Source organism: Carassius auratus, chromosome 5 (genome assembly GCF_003368295.1).
Source record: "Carassius auratus strain Wakin chromosome 5, ASM336829v1, whole genome shotgun sequence".
In the NCBI taxonomy this organism is placed as follows: Eukaryota; Metazoa; Chordata; class Actinopteri; order Cypriniformes; family Cyprinidae; genus Carassius; species Carassius auratus.
Genome location: NC_039247.1, coordinates 12,653,791 through 12,659,630, shown reverse-complemented (window position 1 = coordinate 12,659,630; position 5,840 = coordinate 12,653,791).

Below are 5,840 nucleotides of genomic sequence, written 5' to 3'. Positions count from 1 at the left end.
ATGTGACAGAATTTTTTGCCTCTATAATTCATCTATTGTTGCAGTAAATGTGTCTTTTTTCCCTCTCTAATTTATCTTCAAAGTTCCTGACTTCTCTCACAAATGTGTTTTAGTGTAAGGCCTGGCTTCAAACCAATCAACTATCAATCCACAATTTATAATACAACATTTATGAAACAATGAAATAATGTAAACCACTTACATAAAACTTGTATTCTTTTATTTAAGACAAACAGTTGGTGTTTTTTTTTTTTTTTTTTTTTACTTAAAGTTTAAAAATATTCCAGTCACACTTTGCCTACATGATTTAATTGTAATAGCTGTATATAATTTTTTTTTTATTAAGAATAAAAACATAGAAAGAATAAATTACGGCTGAGATGAACAGTCCTGTGAGATAAAATCATAAAGTGCTGTAACACATAACACAGCATTGCACAGCATTGCTTCAACACACACATACCAGAGGACTTCTGTCTTTGTTTGGGCTCAAGATGGCCGTCTTCATTCCTCATGAGCAAATAATTTCCTTGGTCTTCCTTCTCTTCTGAAAAACAAGATAATCTTACTCTGTGTGCAATTAACATTGCTCATTAAACATATAATTAAGTTAATTTAAAATAAGATTCAGACCAGAGCATTTGATGAGTAAATGTTGATTCAAAAATATTTTAAACAAATGTACCTGGGAAGAGCTGATCATGGCAAGATTCGCTGAGACTCAGTAACAGCTCTTTTAGTTTTTAGGAAGGTTTGTGAGGGTTGGCTCTTAAAATAGCTGTTGAGCTTGAACAGCATTTTCTGCAAACAATCCTGTAAGACAGAAAGAAAGAAAAATATTACTACATTACATGCATCTTATACATTACTGTGCGTATGTGTGTGTGTAATTATACAGCTATATTCATATATATATAAAAAAAAAATATTACAAGCTAACAGGACTGTTATCAGTAGTGCGCAAGTCTTAATAATGCCAAAGCGCAGTGCCCTTAATGAACACTAAACCCACATTATCTCCAATACCGCTCCGGAGCTCTATACCAGGCTTAGTGTATCCCATCATGCATCAATTTTTGGAATAAATTGTGAGACCTTTTGTCGAGATCTCACAAGGGGTCACGGAAACCTTTACAATGTATGTAAAATATTAAGATTAATAATAATAATAATAATAATAATAATAATAATAATAATAATAATAATTAGATATTGAAAATAATTTTTCAATTAATTTATTTTAAAATGCAAAGTTGAATGATCAAACTAAAAACTCTGTAAACACTTAAGTGTGTCCCATAAGGCAGTGGCTCCCAATCCTGGTCCTGGAGAAGCCCAACACTGCACATTTAAGATGTCTCCCTGATCAAACACACCTGATTCAACTCATCAGCTCATCAGTGAAGACTCCAAGACCTCAAAAGTGTGTTTGTCAGATAAGAGAGACGCCAAAACCGTGCAGTGCTGGGGTTCTCCAGGATCAGGATTGGGAACCACTGTCATCAGGTCATGAAAAGTTCGACACACACTTGTGGTCATCATGCTCACTCGAACACTTGGCCTAAACATAGGAAATACGTCAAATAAATAATCGATTGGTCAAGTGCAAAGATGGTAAGTGTGGGTATTTGGACAGTGCAAAAGTTTAAGAAACAACAAATGCTGTGCAATTTATAACAGCAGTTTGATAAAAAGGTAAAACCAACACAGACTTACTGCTGCAAATGTCTGCCTCCGCAGCTTTTTGTCTTCTCCATTTCTGAAGGAAAACCTCTCCACAAACACCACAGGGATGACTGCTTCCTTTACATCTTTTCAGCTAAAAAAAAAATACATAATAATAAAAATAAGAAAGGGGGAGGGGTAGAATAAAATAGAATTATAAACAGAATTTTAATAATGTTTTGTGAGCAAAATATTTAAAATATAAACTGATATGAATGAACTGCAGGAAGGGAAAAATGTGTCCTTTCATTCATTTACTTTTTTTGGATTTACATAAAAATGTATCAAAAGCATGGTACAGTAAATGTGTGATATCTGTAATATAAAAGCACATCAAAAACGACAATTACAGTTGTACAACCAAAGTTAGTTTGATGATTATTTTATTGTTGTATTGATTATTAATATACCATAGTAGAACTACAGTTACTGAGGTAAAAACATGGTAAATGTCCCGTTCCTGGGTTTTAACTTCAAATTTAATTTGTTGCTATTGTACATGCCGTGGTTACCATGATTTTACTACAAATTTACATCTTTGACATGAAATGAATATATTGAAAGTCTATGGCACGTCACGTGACCGACAGGGTTTAATCACACTAGTTAGCAGGTGTGTTCACTTAGTTAAACGCAATGAAACTCAAAGACAGCCTCGGATGACTGATATAATACAGCGAGTAAACAATATGGCGCTAATCTGATTAATAAAGACAGAATACATTTTATAACAGGCATTAAAAGAGCGTAATTATATCTACTCACCGACCCTGTGGCACATGGAAACTGATGGCAAGTATCGCGATGTGTGCTGAATGAGACTTCTTGAACGTGATTTCATAGAGATGATGAACTATGAATAAGCGATAAGCGAGAATGGTGTGTAAGAAAACGGTTAAACTGCTTACTTGCACGCGCCTTGGAGCGTTGTTAAACTCACCTTTTTATGCCGTTTTCCCTGCAGTTGAGTGTTGCTTTGGTCAAACTCACCGCTGAGTGCTGTTTTACCTGCAGTTGAGTGTTGTTAAACTCACCACTGATGAACGCGCTAAGCTTTGGCACAGAGATCACTTTAATATCAGATTGCGAGAATATTTAAACCTCAAAAACAAGTTGGAGGGCCAGATAAAAACGATCTCTGTCATATATATATATATATATATATTTTTTTGTAGCCTATTATTTATTTTTATTTATTCAGTGTAGTTGCGGTGTGCTGAACCAAGACGTCAAATATAAACGCTACTGAGTTCTATAGAAGTCTATCGGACTAACCTGCACGTTGAAAAATAACGCCAAAGGTATACCCAGTGCGTCAAAAAAGTGACGCCAGATCACTTGACCATGCGTCAGACATTTGACGAGTAGAGAGTGAGACTGTGTTGTTTGCCCACAAGCTGAAGGTGGACATTTTTTAATTGTACTAATTCATGATTTGGAAGTCTTCAAATATGATACAGTAGGCTTTGTAGAGTTAACTAAACATTTCATCTTAAATCAGTGGTTAAAAAAAGGCTGTGAGACACAACAGTCAAAGATTTTCTTCTACTTCTTATTTAGCTTTTCTATGCATACCATTACATAACAGGGTACAAACAAGCACATAAGATGCTTGTGGAAGACTATTCATTTTTCAATGCATTTTGGACTAACCTCCAGGAGACAGATATAATGATTGTTTGATGGCATATTGAAAACACATTCTTACATGACATGACAGCAGCATAGAGGATTATTTCGAATCATAATTCCTAGTCCACAGGTAAAGGGAAATCCACTGAGATCAACAGCTTTCTTTCATACGTGAGCTGTCAGCTGTCTTGTAAATCTTTCATGTCTAGCTTGATCTTCAGCATTTTGTTTGGTTTAAAGCCAGTCAAAACAAGTTGATGACAGTTTCATTTAATATAAAGCATATTTGCTGAAGTCAGTCCTCTATTATTACAGCCTGTCACGGATTTGTTAGTCACTGTCAGAATTAGTAAAATAGAGATAGAGATCGCAAAAGCCAAGTGTTCTCCACACACACACCCCTAACAGATATATTGTTACTAGGACCGGGACTCGATTAAAAAAACTAATCTAATTAATTAGAGGCTTTGTAATTAATTAATCGAAATTAATCGCATTTTAATCGCATATAAATATTTGACCTGAGAACAGTGAGAAGTAATTTTTTTCACATGGATTTATAGTATACCATTGAATAATGACTGAATACATAAGCTTAAGCAACAAAATATTGTTTATTTTTGTTCAACCAAGTCTAGCAGACCAGTGCAATTTTTAGAAACAATTTAGAAATAGTACATTTCAGAAATTCGGGAAGCTTATAGGTGTTGGAACCTTCTGTAAAGTGTTTTTTTTTTTTTTAAGTAAAACACAATACTGTCAATTACATTCAGAACATTGGAAACACTGACTATTAGAAAACATCTCTCTGTTGCTTCAGAGGCCATAACATACTAAGTCCAACTCTCAATAACCTTGGCCAAAACAATAAAGAGTTCAACATAAACTGTTGCACCAACAAAATAATACATAGTTCAACATAAAGTATAAAGTCCACGCTAGCTGCTATATGTTTTGCGTTGAGGTGATACTTGAGTCTCGATGTGCTGCTGCGGTGATTTGCGAACACTAGTTGGTGCTTCAGTATAATCGGTCCGCCGAAACTCATCCAGTGAGAAACGTTCCGCGGTGCAAAAATAAGTTATTACAAATGCTGATTTTTTTTTCTGTAATTAATTAATCTTAGTTAACGCGTTATTTTTTGTGTAATTAAAGTAATTGTAATTGTAATGTAATTGTAAGCCCGTTGGTTAGTGCCCAACTGCAAAACACAATAGCTCCGGGATGTCGGGCTAGCGATTTTGTGATCCCTGCACTTCAGATCTATCCAGTTTGTGAACCATTGGTTCATCCACTGGTTTCGTTCAACAAAATAAATGATTATTTTAAAAGATTGACTCAAAATAATCTGTTCAAGAATTGGATCATGAACTTGTATTACTGAGTCAAAGATTATCTATTATTTAGAATAAATAAAGACTTCAAGTTCATCTGTAAAGCACATAAAGCTATCGTTTGAATTATAAACATATTTCATGCATGATTCCTATGGATCTGTTGACTGAATGCAAAGTATTATGTATTGGAATATGTAAATGTAAATACAGAAATGCATTGCCATTTTACATATTGCATTGTCATTTTTCATATTACATTATGAATAATGAATATTGCTACCCATATGCTTCCATAAAGTGTGAGTTCTAGGAGAATGTCTGTGTCCTGATGAGCATGTATCGCTCACTAGGAGTCGCTAAATGAACAGCTGCTGCATGCAGGTTTTTTTTTTTATTTAATTAACTTTTTTTTTTTCAATGGGGGATCAGTTGCCCTATTGGTTAAAATCCCCAAACTGTATACTTATATATTAAATTAATAAATGACATCAAAACAGGGGCAGATGCTTATGATGTGGTGGGCTGCTGTGGGCCAGAAAGTCCAGAGGAACATTTTGGTCCCAGTCCGCCCATGATGATGAAAATTCAGCTTTGCCATCACAGGAATAAATCACTAATTATAAATTATCATAATTTTTTTTATTTATAATTTATAATTATTTCATAATAATACTGTTTTTACATATTTTTTAATGAATGCTACTAATGCTAATTTGTAACATGAAATGCTAAAGGTTTTTTATTTATATCTAGATTAATAAATGTTGTGAAGTATATTGTTCATTGTTAGTTTATGTTAGCATTAGCTGAAGTTAATGGACAGAACCTCACTGTAAAGTGTTACCTGTGTTAAATGCTTAGAAATGTTTAATACTGTATTTTGTTTTATTTTTCTTAAGTGATTTATGGCAGTTTTTTGGCTCCACACTCTTTGCTGTTATTTCTGGGCTTAACAGAACCTTTCGGTCTCCTTTGGAATGTTGAAACTGAATTTGTAATAATATTTAAATGTAATCAAAGCTAATTAAATATTCATCAATCATAGTCATAACTCTGCAATCTAGACTAATTAACATTCCCCACTGAGCTTAAGTGCATTTCCTCTCTCACTACCTCTTTCTCTCTTTGGGATTTCAAACTGGAAAC